Source organism: Chelonoidis abingdonii, chromosome 21, assembly GCF_003597395.2.
Source record: "Chelonoidis abingdonii isolate Lonesome George chromosome 21, CheloAbing_2.0, whole genome shotgun sequence".
Taxonomy (NCBI): Eukaryota; Metazoa; Chordata; order Testudines; family Testudinidae; genus Chelonoidis; species Chelonoidis abingdonii.
Genome location: NC_133789.1, coordinates 8,838,509 through 8,852,356, shown reverse-complemented (window position 1 = coordinate 8,852,356; position 13,848 = coordinate 8,838,509). Strand labels below are relative to the sequence as shown.

Below are 13,848 nucleotides of genomic sequence, written 5' to 3'. Positions count from 1 at the left end.
AGGCACAGTGTAAACAAGCTAATCTCAGTGAGAGAAGCATAAACCTTTTGGTTCCTGACTCTGCAAAGTAAATATGTTTACATGAAATGCAAAACTTATTGCAATGTTATGTTTTGGGGAAGTAGGGTTTTGGGGGAGATGGGGGAGGACTACTTTCCTAATATTTAAATAGTCCCAGTAAAGCTTTTGAAGTCTTATTCTGTTGATGTAAATTGTGTGGGTAAAGGTTGAGTTGCTGCTGCTTGGCTGCAGACAGATTTCTGCAAGGCTGAGTTAACAGCGTAGCTGTACATCTGTTTCTAGCTGCGGTCTTCAGAAGGCAAAAGTGATAGCAACATAATGTTTAAGCTGAAAGCTTAGTTTTTGCAGAACTACAAGGAATGCATCAAAAACGGTGGATCCCATGATCTTAACTTTCTTGTCCACCATTTTCTCCAGTCTCTCTGATCTTGACAGGTTCATGTTTTAATGAGAAACTTAAGTTTCCTGCAAACTGTTTACGGTCAGGCCAGGCTCTGAGCTTATGTGGTTTCTCTGCCCACTACAGGGCGTATTAGGCAGAATGGTACTGAACATGCTCATTGACTCCTCTCTGTAGATTCTTGTACTATGTGCATTACTGTGGTATCTGAACAACTTTAAATCACACTCTTCCTCCCACCCAGCTGAGTGATGGTCATGGAGAACAATTCACTTGGAGAAGTTTTAGTTGATATAGTGAGAGCTCTTTTGCGTTAAGGAAAGTAAATAAACGTCAGTTGAAAAGGGATTTTCCTCAAACTTTCCAAAAATACAATCTCCACCTTGACTAAGAACAGAGTTTAGAGAATGATAATTGAGCATGTGAAAATAAGACTAAATGAGTACACATAACTTCATAGCTTCCATTACCAGCAGAAGTGGTTCTGTTATGTACACTGAAGAGACCTCATCTTGGGGCCTTCCTGCGTAAGATTTCTTGCAGAACATTTGTGGCTTTGTCTATAGAGATTAGGCTCCTGATCCAAAGTTCCTTGAATGCAATGGAAGCATCTGGTCACTTGGCCAATTGGACTGCTTTTGGCTTCGTTACTTGCTTTGGGTCATGTCCTGCTGTCATTTCATAGGTGGAACCCCAGGGAAGCCAGGGGACATTGTATGGCACAGACACTACTTGTTTTCAGAAGTCATTTGGTAGCTTAATGAGCATTACCTGAATATTACCCCAAATCTTTCTAGAGAAGGACTTTGCTAATACTAATGGCATGTCCGTATAGGTAAGGAAATGAGGCTTCAGTGCCCCCGCCTTCCTACTCTCACAAAAGGGGCAATGAGGGAGGAGTTGAACTGTCCATCAGTTCATTTATTTGCATGGCAAATTAACCCCCCTTCCCCGAGATGTATATGGTGCTGAGGGTTAATGACCAAAAAACTACTCAGCAGCAGATTCCACCTGCTGAATAGTCCAATTAGATGTGGAAATCTTGCACAGTTCCTTTGTGCTGATGAATTCAAATACCTCAGCCCACCTTACATTTACCACTTGCCAAGTCTCCATAAGCATTATTTCTTCCAGAGTTAGTGGAAATAACTGGTTCAGTGACTCATTTTGGTGGTGGCTCTTTAAATGATTGCAAGACTATACAGAGAAACTGCCTTTAAAGAATTTTGCATTGAGGTGGAAGAATAGAGATGGAGACCTTAGACCAGTGGTTCTCAACCTGCGGACCGCTTGTGGCCCAGTCAGCACACAGCTGTGGCCCATGTGACATCCTCAGGGCCATACATGTCGTGTATATATATTGTGTGGGTGCAGACCACACAAAACAGAGGACTGCATGTGTGGCCCACAATGGTAAATAGGTTGAGAACCACTGCCTTAGACCTTTCCCTAAGCATCAGTGAGCTTGGCACAAAAGTGAATTTCGTAATGGGTCTGAAAGTGCCATTTCTCCTCCAACTTCACTAGTTTTGTATCTTTTCTCTGGCTGGCTAATTCCAGCCGTTGAGCTGCATTTGAAAAACCCAACTGCTCGGGATACCAACTATCACATGGGCAGTTAATATGTCTTGGCTCTCAGCCCAAAGATGAGGTGAGACTCTAAAAGCTAGCTGGAGGATGAGCCAGTGCATTAGTATGTTAAATCTGTATATCACTGAATTAAATCTGTCTGTGGTAGGTTGCTGCAACTAAACTTGCCCTGCCATGTGCTAGGATTTAATAGTCAAAGTTGCTTTGACAATCTCTTTGAGTCAGAAATTCAGTGGTCTCAAAAGTACAGAAAGAGAAGAGGTTGACATTTCAGGTTGTTTCTTACTTTAAGGCCCCCTGGGTACTTTCTTGCTTCCCATAAGAGTCAAAATTCATGATCCCTTCAAAATTTACTTGTGATCACACATCTGCATTGCTTCTGATTACTTGTTTTTGAACACTGGCTAATAAAGGTCAGCAGCCAGAATAGATTCATTGATGAGATGCTAAATCCACAGCTGCGTGATCTGTAGATCGTTCTTAACTGGGATTCGATTGGAGAAATGTATGTCTGTGCTAATGTATTGGCACCTACCTACATTTTTTGGACTCTTGTTTTAAAATATAAGTTCAGGAAGCTGAGCATGTCGGTTTACGTGCTCTAGATGGAACTTTAGCAGGTATATTTTTGTGAGGCTTAGGAATGGAATAACCTTCCTACCTCAGTACTTTAAGGCTGGCGTTTGACTCTGAACCCTGTGTCTGATTAATAAAATCTTAAATACAGCGTGAGAGTTCTCTGAATGTTGCAGTTCCAAACTGGCTCTGGCTGGCAGCACATGGTGACCTCTTTCACGCCAGAACCACCTGAGAAGCAACACCAAAAATGTGAGCACTTGAAAATGCTGTTACCGCTACAAATTGTGAGGCTTTATATTCAGATGACAGCATGATCCAGGAGGGATCTCTCAAGCACTTGACTTTGCCTCTTGCCCAAACAGAACTTTTTTTTGCTTTATTTGGGTACTTTTTGTTATCGCCTAGTTGTGTTTGGGGGACCCTGGAATTAGGTGCCCTTTCAAACATATGGCAGTAATGACAGGTGGTTTGGGTAGATAGTTATCTTGGGATGTTGGTGAATTCTGCAGTCTTTGTCAATTCCATAATGTCAGGAAAATTGCTGCAGCTTTCTGTGACTTAAAATGCAGAATTCAAAGATCTTTGACTTGTCAAAATTCCTTGGTGCTGACTACCTTAACCCTTTAGATATATGCAGCACAGGCAGAAATGGATAAATCACAAGGTGCAGCTCCATGCACAGTAGGGCTGTACAATTGTTTATACCTCCTTCAAAGTATTGAAAGGGTTCGTTATCCCACCACTGCCACACAAAATGGTTCTGCCACTTCAAACTCAAGGGAAGCATTATCCAGTCACTGGGCAGTTATGGTATCTCTGAATGACTGGTTGCTTTTCACTCCAAGGCCACTGGTTCAAATCCCAGTCTAGGCGTTGTTTTGATCCGTGGTCTGTATGAAATGAGGTGGCTTCCAGATCTGATTCCTAATGGGCAAGGGTACATTTGGCTCTAGATGGGAATGTCTGCAGGGAAGCCTACGGATTTAATGGTAGGTGGCACTTAAACAGCACTTTTCCATGCTTGCTTGGCAACCAAATTTCCCTAGGGAAGGTCACTCTGAGTCATAGGTGAGGTACATTGGCAAAGGTATGGTGAGTAAAGAAACTTGCACTGCCCATGCTGTAGCCAGAGGGGCTCTCTCACTCTCTTAAGGTTTTTGATCCAGCACCTTTCACCAGCACTGAAATAGTAACAAACGTGACTAGACACCAGCTACCGGGATGCTTGTCTGGCAACTGGAGATGGAACATAGAGGCAAGAACAGGTCTAAGAGGAAGTTACACACTATTGTATTAGACTTCTGGACAGCCTTTAGTCTGCCTAGTATCACAAACTCTCTCTTCTGGTGCATAGATACCATCTAGAATTTCCTTGCTAGTGAGGAAAACGACCTGCTTGGCATCATTTTCAGATAAGCTAATAAAGGACAATGCTGAGGGGTTTCTTTTAATTCTTGCAAGGTTCTGCAGCCACAACAAACTACAGGCCCTGGTTCCATCTCTCGTCATACACACTAGTCAGCGTCTCTTAGAATGTCTGTTTTCCTGTTTGTAAAATATGCAAGTTTCCTTCTACGAGAGGGTACAGGGGAGTCTCATCTTAGCTGGGGTTACGTTCCGCTGTCAGCATGTAAAGCAAAAAACACATATAGTCAAAATTACATTGAGTGTAATGGCGGGCGAATTGCCCGCACTACATGAACAGTATTTAAATTATTTTTCTCATTTTTTTCTTTGCTGACTGCGCAAAGCTGAATTCGCGCATGTTAAATGCGCATAAGATGAGACTCGCCTGTAATTGGTCAGGCAAATCCAAATGAAGGCATAGAGAACTTGCTAAACAAAGGGGAAAGGACTCCGGCAGTAAATAGTGCTGTTGTAAGCAATGTGGTATTTTGATAATCTGGTGTATATGAATTTGTGGTACCTGCTATTTAAAAGGATCTTTTTTTACTTGGGTTGCCAGCAGTGTACAATATAACAAATAAATCTGTCGAGCCGAAGCTTTTTTTTTTTTACTACTAGTAATTAAGTAGGAGATGTTCATTTTATGTGTATTCCCTTCTGCTGTTCCCATTTCAAGTCCCATTGTGATAACTTCCTGATGGTGTGATCTTTGTAGCATGATTGTACAAACATACATATGAAATCCCAGATTTCTTGTTCTCACTAAAATATGTTAAAGCAATAGCGATTTTACCACTGTCATGCATAGCCTAAGGTGTTTGCACACTTTTTTCCTCCCTCTTTCATATTGCTTGAGATTTGCAACTTTGCTACTGTACTGTACTAGAGGAATCCTAGCATCCCATTATCGGGCAGACTCAGACATGTTGTTGCCATGAGTAACTGCAGTGTCCTGGTATTCCTTGTTTATTTTTATGGAGACACAATATCAAAGGTTTTGTTACAGTGGATTTTAACACCTGAACCCTGGAACCATATTACTGAAACTGTAAATTAAATCAGTCTTTTATGAAACCACTTGAAAGTGGAATGTTGCATCCTTTTATGCTATTTCCTGCTTACTATGTAGTTTTATTCAATTTTTTAACCTTTTTCAGTTTCAGCCTCCTGTGTATTAGGTACAGTATTTTCTGCCTTTCATACTTTGTAATAAAAATTGAACATTTATAGATTGACTGCAGTTCGCTGTGTGGTGAGTTTGCTGTGTGGTGAGTTAAAACTGATTGCAGGTGAGCAGGAAAACTGCTTAAAACATGTTGATTTTGTTTTGTTTTGTTGCAGGTTCACTGATGTGCAGAGAGAGAGGGGTTATTGGTTTATATTTTCCATGGGCTTCCAAGGCTAGTAAAATTCAGTGATCATCTTTGTTCTCATGTGTCAGAACTTTACCAACTTAGTTAAGTTTGCTAGTAACACGTTACAAAAACTACATACAAACAGGTCAGTCCATAGAGCTCCATTTGAAAAGCACTTAACTGATCAGTTAAAGTAACATAGATAAAGGTTTAATACTTTTCAAGTAATTAATCTTAAAATAAATTTTAAAAAACCCCAAAACACAAGCACTTATTACCCTGGTTCTTTGGATTCTCTTTTCTTTCACAATTCTGGTCTTCATTAAATGGCACTTTCAATGCACAATAATAAATCACCAGTATGTCTATAATGATGAAAATAAAGGGTGGCAGTTGGATTATTTTTTAGTTCAAATGACGACTTGATCCCTGAAGTTTTAGTCAGTTGTAAATTTAGGACAAAATCATCCTACAATCTTAACTGTGGAAAGCACTGTTCATTAACTACTCAGTCCCTCCAGTTTTATTGCTTCTGAAGAGGCACCCTGCCTTCTCAGATGGAACCATTTGTTTTCTGTAATACTGATGGAGAGGTAAATTGATGCCTGAATTGGAAGTGCCACTTTACTTCATAAGAGCCCGGTAAAATAGGTATGTACTGACATTAAACAGTTAGCTCTCATATGCAAGTGAATGTGATAGCTTATGGAATTGCAGCCAATGCAATCTATTGTCCATGAAAATAATCTTGTTTCTGGATCTCTATTTGCCTCTTGTTCTTTGAATTTTGGTTTCAAAAGAAATGCTTACTAAACTTTATGGCCCTGAAGAAAGGAGTTACCTCTGAAGACACTTAGCATACTCGTAGCCCCAAAACAAAGACTTCTTGTTCCAGTAATCAAGGTTTAGAGGAAAATAGTGACATTGGCCTTTTGCTTCTATTTGTCATAATATTCTGAAATGTGTTTTACCTAGAAAAGTTTTTTTGATCCTCATGGAGCTGCTTCCAGGATCTAAACTTCACTGTTCTCCACGGAAACCTTTCCCAATTGCCATCCAGTTAGTTACTGCTGTCTCCACTGACTTCTCCCTGCTGCTGTCTCTGGTGGGTGCTTTGCCAACAATTAGTCGGTATACCAGGGTGTAGCAAGTAAGCCACTTCCCGCTTAGGACAAATACACTTGTCTAACACTTTAAACTCATCCTGACTTGCCTTGTATAGCTTCATGCTCTGGGATATGTGAAATCCAGCAAAGTCTGGAATAATGGCTGTTCTTAGACTGGCTTGTGCATCCAGACACCCAGTGAGAGACATATTTGTCATCTCGATCCCCCTTCCTCTTCCCTGTGAGCCCCAACGTTACATTTCAGTGGGCGTTCGTTATGGGCCTATATCCACACTTGGTATCCGCACACAACTCCCACTGCTGCCTTTGCTTACCATGGCAGAATTTACTACTTAGCGCACACATACTTCAGTGCGCGGTGCTATAGAAATCTATCCAGATGAAATAGCATCCTTTTCTAATTCAAATTGATCTGTTGATTGGAAACTTTGAATGTGATTTGCTTTCCTTCACCTTATTTAGGTCAATAGCCTGTTTGAACATGACGGAGAAGGTGTGTTGTCTAGCACACTGAATCCCAACTGTGGAGAGCTGGATCGTCGTGTTAGGCTAGATTCACAAAGGGACTTAGTCATTGTGCCTAACTCTTAATCCTAGTGATATTCTAGGAGCCTCACAAAACCTGTGTTTAGGTGCTCAAGTGCATCACATGAGAATGGGATTCTCGAAAGCCAGCATTCTGGGTGGGGAGCTGCCTAAGCTAGCCAATGGAAGATGCTGAAGAGAGGTGGGGAGCTGCCTAAGCTAGCCAATGGAAGATGCTGAAGAGGAGTGTGTCCGAAGTCCGATCCCAGAGTTTAGTGCTCTTGCTGTATGGGATTCTTGGCTGTGTACCCTCTGGTGGAGTCAGGTGTCTAAGGCAGTTCTTGCAAGGGAAGAAAAGAGGACACCCCTCAGCCTTGTAGCCCACTGGCTCTGGGATGTGGAAGACCCCAGTTGAAATCCTCCCTTTTTGCCTGAGGAGAAGGGATTTGAACGTGGATCTGCCACACCTCAGGTTTAAGGAACCACCAATTTTCAGTTCAAAGATCAGTTTGTCTATCTGTCAAGATGAGGCCTGAGCCAGAATTTTGTGTTGGAGGATTTCCTGCTGGCAGCATGAGACCTCCACCATATAGCATCCCAACTGAAGTCCCCAATGATCAGTTTATTATATTCTACACATAGATAAATGTTCATCCTGTTCTGTAATGTGATTTGGTGATCTACAGCAGATACCAATTAGTACCCCATCTTGTACTATATCTATTAGGGTGATCCATAAACATTCTAGATCATTTCCTTCTGAGTTGTCAGTGTCTCTGAAACAGGTAAGGCCACTTTTGACAGTGCCATCCCTTTTGCCTACTTGATCTTTCGTAAAGAGGAGGCTACAGCTCTTAATTCTTTAAATAAACTGGCGAAGAGCCCCCTCTGCTGAGCTGATAGAGATCTGCTAATCATGTTTGCAGATGATCCCTTTTTCACCCATTGAGCGGCTCTGGTATTTTTGATATTGGCCAAGATCATTACTGATAGGTGCCATCAGAGCAGAGCATGGCACCATACAGAACCAGCAGAGAATGGGGCAGGTGTCCTAATGGCTCCCTGGGGAAGGAGGCAGCCCTGAGTGTGTCTCTAAGTGGGGGTGGGAGTGGAGGTGATTCTGTTTTGCTTCAGAGGAGTGTCTGGTGCCTTTAGGTAAGAATGAGGCCAGGCTACACCCATCCTGCCACACCAGACACTGCCCTGCAATTGGATTCTTAGCTATCGATCATTCCTGCATGGTCCTGCTGCCAGTTTTCAAGCAGTTTTATACCCATTTTATCTAGGTCTCCTTCACTTTTGGTTTAGGCCTAGGGATGGCACAGACAACTCTGGTAGCTGATCTCATCCTGGAGAGGCTGGATTATTATCTGTAGTACCTGTAAGGCCCCAGGTGAGATCAGGGCTCCATTGTGCTAGGTGCTGTACGTACACATAGTAAGACAGACCCTTCCCTGAAAAGCTGACAGTCCAGGTAGGCAAGATAAATGAAGAGTAGCGGAAGAAATGCAGAGAAGTGACTTGACTCGTGCTCTGTATCAGGTATCCATGCTGATATTTGGGTCTCTCAAGTGCTTTTGCTGACGTTGACCATGAGATGATGGCACTTCCAGAACCTATGAGGAATAGATCGTCTCTCAAGTAACTTCACTCCTTTTCTTTGAGGAAATCCCAGCAGGAGATTATCAGGTGATTAAATACCTGCTGCAAGGGCTCAGGTGGGCTTCCACAGGATTCTATCTTGTCACGTCTCCTGTTCAATATGTGTATATGGGGCTGTTGAGAGGGCAACTGAGGAAGTTTTTAGCTCAATACAGGAGGCAGCATGGAGGCAGCTAAGATCCACAAGAAGGATGCATGTCCTGAAACAAGGAAGCAGGAAGGAAAGAAAATAAACAGTATGTGTAATTGCAAGGATCAAGAGATATTTGAGTCAAACAGGTATCCTTCAGAAAATGGAAATTCAGCCAAAATGCAGGGATGATGATTAAGACACTGGACTGGGACACAGGACCAGGGAATTGAAGCCAGGTTGCCTGTCACAGACTTCCTCTGGGACCTTTGACAAGTCCCTTATTCTCTCTGTGCTTGGCTCCTAATCTGTGAATTGGGGATAACACTTCCCTCTTGATTTAGTACTGTATAACTGCCTAATTTAAAGAAATAAACATACAAAATCAGTGATAAATGACAAACAGGCTGAGAGGTCTCTAAACAGAACTGTTGAGGGGGAACCAGAGAGTAGAGGTATGTCAGTGTTCTTGTGTGACTTGGTTCTGAGCCCCAATGTTTTTATCAATAAGCTGGAAGAAAATACCAAATCGATGCCAGTAAAGTTTGCAGGTGACGAAAGATTGGTATCATGGCAAACAACAATGAGGAGGGTCACTGATGCAGAGCAGTCTGAATCACTTGGTAAACTGGAGGTAAGCAAACATGTTTTGATGTAGTTTGTTTCCTGGAAAACAGCAACTCTGAAAGGGGTTTGGGGGCCATGGTGGATAACCTACCACCTGAATGTGAGTTCTCATCTTCATGCTGTGGCAAAGAGAGCTAACTTGATCCTTGGAGGTATAAATGGTATGGAGAAGGAACTATGTTAATTTGAAATTATATGCTGAGATATGTTGTGGGATGAAGACAAAAAAGAACATCTGTTGCTGGGTGCACAGACATAAAGAGGCTTAGACTCCTGGATGGACACGCTACTCAGCCTGACTGGTTGGAGCTTTCGGGGGTGGAATTTGGAGGAGCATCAGTTTGTTCCAGAGGGGAGAGGGAACATCCGCCAGGTCACAACACTTGGAATCGGGAGCTGGGCCCACGTGGGACAGGAGCCACCACTGCCCAGTGAGTGGGAGGGTGGGCGGGCTTGCTCTCCAGCCCGATGTGAAATTCGTGTTGGACACCTCTCTTTGTCAAGATCACAGAGCGGGCCGGGGAGTTAGACCATGATCAGGAAGAGAAGGGCTGCTGCACTCAATAAGATTAGGCTTGCCCTCTGGGAGTAAGAGGGAGAAGAGCTACTGTTATGTTTGCTAGATTTAATCTAGCTAAATAAAAGTACAGTGTTTTTTCAAACCTAGAACTTGGAGGCAGTGACAATCAGTGGGATTTTAAAGAGAGGTTGGGCCGTTGAAATAGAATTAGGAAAAGCAGCTAGATTTGCACAATATCCACAGGCAAATGTTCTCAAGAGGAAGTCTGGGGGGGCTGTACTAGCAACCCAGAGACACCAGTGTTGGTGCCCGGAAGGGAGCAGGTCAAGACACAGGGTAATATTGAGTAAAAGTAGGGAGGTGTTACTTCTATGTGCAGTGTCAGTGAGGCTACTACTGGAATACTGTGTCCAATTCTGGTGCCTTGTGGGGCAGAGCCCTGTACTCTTGAGCTGTCTAAGGTAACACAAATCCAGTTCTGACTGTTATATAAAATATCAAGGCTGGAAGGGACCTCAGGAGCGCATCTAGTCCAACTCCCTGCTCAAAGCAGAGCCTATCCCCAGACAGATTTCTGCCCCAGTTCCCTAAATGGCCCCCTCAAGGATTGAGCTCACAGCCCTGGGTTTAGCAGGCCAATGCTCAAACCACTGAGCTATCCCTCCTCCCATAAACTTGAGTATTTGCACCAGACACCGAGTCATTTCATTTTTAGCATCAATCCTGGCCTTCACCAGGACTTGAACTTGTGACCTTCAGAACCAAATGCGAGTTGCTACTTCTTGAACTATGGAGATAACTCAAAATGCAGACAAAGGTACAAAAGGGGAACAGATTGGATTAGTCCAAAAAAGAAAAGGGTCCATAGGTGCAGCTGAAGGACTATACTGAGACCACGTCTGGAAAACAAGAGGAGAACGGACCTGGAAATTAATGGGCCAAAGTTGGTGTGTTGGAAACTAGGCCTAATAGGTGCACAAAATAATGAGGGGATGGGCTATTCTGCTCATCACTGCCTTTTGGGGTCCTTAGAAGAGAGAGTTCAGCTGTGGGAGAAGAGATCAAAATGTCTGGGGACATGTGGACTGGAAGGAGCAAGCTTCATTGTCGTGGCTGCCGCAGCCACCGTCTTCTGGACACCTGGACTCCACCATGGCACTGTTGGGCATTTGTGCTAATCCTGAAAGATGTCCTGACTAGACTAGAGCAGGCCAGGGAAAGGAACGAATGACATCACTGCCTCCATGGACTTTGGTTAAATCCTAAATAACACCTGGGTTCCTCCTCTCCCTCCCTTGTGGCGTTTTTCCTTTTCACCTTATTTCTTCTCGTGATGGAGAAGCAACCATGCCAAACTGGAGTCAGTGGTGGAGTGATGTGACCACATCCGCCAGGTCACAACACTTGGAATCGGGAGCTGGGCCCACGTGGGACAGGAGCCACCATTGCCCAGTGAGTGGGAGGGCGGGCTTGCTCTCCAGCCCGATGTGAAATTCGTGTTGGACACCTCTTTGTCAATTTCATAAAATGCTTGAAAAGGCACCAAACATGTACCTAAAGGTTGCCAGGTGGAGGTTACCCCTCCTGCTCACCCTATTAGTCCTGTCACTGCTAAGACCCTGTGCTGGGCCCACATTGCTTCAGCGGTGAAGTTGCAAGTAAAAGTCAGAACCAGTGACAGAAGCTGCATTTCTTACCTTTGCTGTTCTTTTCTGTTTTGTATGCGTTTGTCTTACAGGAAGGGGACTCAGACTTTAAAAAGAATAACAGCAGCTTCAGTTCATCTCAATTAACTTTTTCTCTCTCTCCCAAAAATATCGGTCATCTTTCAAGCCAGCTAAAAAACCGTCAGAGGGTTCCCTTAGAAAAACTTCCCTACAGCTAAAGGAAATAACAGATACTGTTTAAAATGAAAGGTTTACTTTTGATAAAGCATTTCAAATGTAAAGTAACTGTTTCTTCCCTTTTTCTGTATCTTTAATAAAAGGCTATAAAAATGTTTAGAGGTGGTGATTGCCATAAGTCTAAGCAGTCTGAGGTCTCCATACTCAACTTTAGTGGCAGACAGTGACCGGTAACTACTTTGACTCTCTGGGTCCATTTTTCCATCAAAATTAATACAACAGTCCACATGTCAAAGAGCATGTTGTAATAATTGGAGAGGATTTAAAGAGCTACACGGATGACCTGAGGTGTAGAAAACACACTTTGCAATGAGAATTTTTAAGGAGCTCAATCTTTTTTAATTTATTGAAAAGGGGGGCTTAGGGGTAACTTGGTTAAGTACCCAGGAAGAAGCTATTTGAACCGCTTTTAATCTTGAAAAGGCATAAAAAAGAATCCAATGGCTGGAGGTGGAAATTAGAATAATGCAAATGGCAAATGAGGGTTAAATTTCTAACAATGAGGGTTGTGGGGATTCTATCCACCTGCAGTTTTTAAATCAAGAATAAATGTCTTTTTTTAGAAGATGCTCTAGTTCAATTACAGTTTATGGAGCTTGATCCCAGAATTATTGGATGAAATTAAATGGCTTGTGGTATGCAGGAGGAGAGGCTCGATGACCATAATGGTCCTTTTTTGCCTTGAAATTTATGAAAACCCTTCTGAAGCCGATAGGCGCATAATATACATAACTCAGGAGGGCTAAGGATTTTTCATTCGTTTGGCTAATTACTCTTCAAAGAGCAAGAAATTATTTCAGTATATCAGAAGCAGGAAGTCTTAGGTCTGCTGGTTAACTATAGGGGTCAAGAGTACCAGAGATGGTAGGGACATTTCAGAAATACTAAATGATTTGTTTGTGTTAAGCCTGGTCTACACATAAAAATTAGATTGATCTGGCTTCGTTGCTCAGGACTGTGAAAAAAATTTGCATCCTTAGCACTGCAGAGATATTGACAATCAGCTCTAGAGGTGAAGGGAACCAGCAGCTACCTGGCTTGTGTAAAGGAAAATCCTGCCTCCGCTAGAATTCTTTGAGCATCTCAACAAAGTAGCAGATAAAAGGGAACAGGTTGACATAATTTATTTGGATTTTCAAAAGCATTTCAGAGTCTTTTACATGAAGTTGTTAAGGAAACACAGGAGGGGAGTGATAATAGGGTGCCATTACCTAAGACTGAAACCACATCAGAAATAAATGGTCTATTTTGACTGTGGCAAAAAATTAACTGTGAGGTTGCTAACCCTTGGGGTGGTTCTTGAAGCCCCAATTTTTGGAGTCATGTGAGAATCTTAGTCTTCGTTTACTGCATTTTTTTTAATGAAGTGTTTGTGGCCTTCCTGGTGGTTCAGAAAATGTGAATTCTAAGAGCTCAACAACACCCATACTAAAAAGCAGAGTTCGTCTCAAGATTTTTTTTAAGCTACACCCACAACGGTTGGGGAACCTGACTGTTCTTGGAGGCAGGAGCCTCGCAATCCTGTAACAGAGAGGTGCCCTAGGCCAAGCATTTAATGATCTAGCAAATGCAGGTGACCCACAATTCATAGAGGTTAGCTAAAGAATCTAACCCAAGCAGGTGCATGGCCTGCAGAGGGGCAGATGAAGCACAAGGATGACTGCAGCCGAATAGTGGAGGGAACTATCTGAATCCCTCCCTTGCCCCATTACTTTAATGACATTTAATTAAACAGCCCTGCCCATCATTGTTCCCGTTGCAAACCCACAACCCCGGGCAAGGTGCAGGCTCCCACTTACCCAGCCTCAGCTGTATCCTCACCAGCTGGCTCTGCAACCTACGCATAATAGTGAAGGGGGGCGGGACCCAACTGCCAGACGGACATCCATCAAGGTGATTGGCAGCTTTAGGGGCGGGGCTGCGCTGATACCGCCCCGTGACGGCAGAGGGGCGGGGCCATCCGTCTGACTGGCGGGAGGAGGCGCTGCAGCTCTTCGGCTG

General features: G+C 43.2%; 1 long non-coding RNA gene across 1 annotated transcript; it reads right to left on the bottom strand.

The window, feature by feature from the left end:
* Positions 1 to 4,833: 4,833 nt before the first annotated feature.
* Positions 4,834 to 13,715, bottom strand: LOC142045814 (uncharacterized). Its single transcript, XR_012654693.1, has 3 exons — positions 13,647 to 13,715; positions 8,706 to 8,866; positions 4,834 to 8,620 (listed from the first exon to the last, which is right to left on the bottom strand). It is a non-coding gene; the product is annotated as an uncharacterized LOC142045814 (long non-coding RNA).
* Positions 13,716 to 13,848: the final 133 nt, after the last annotated feature.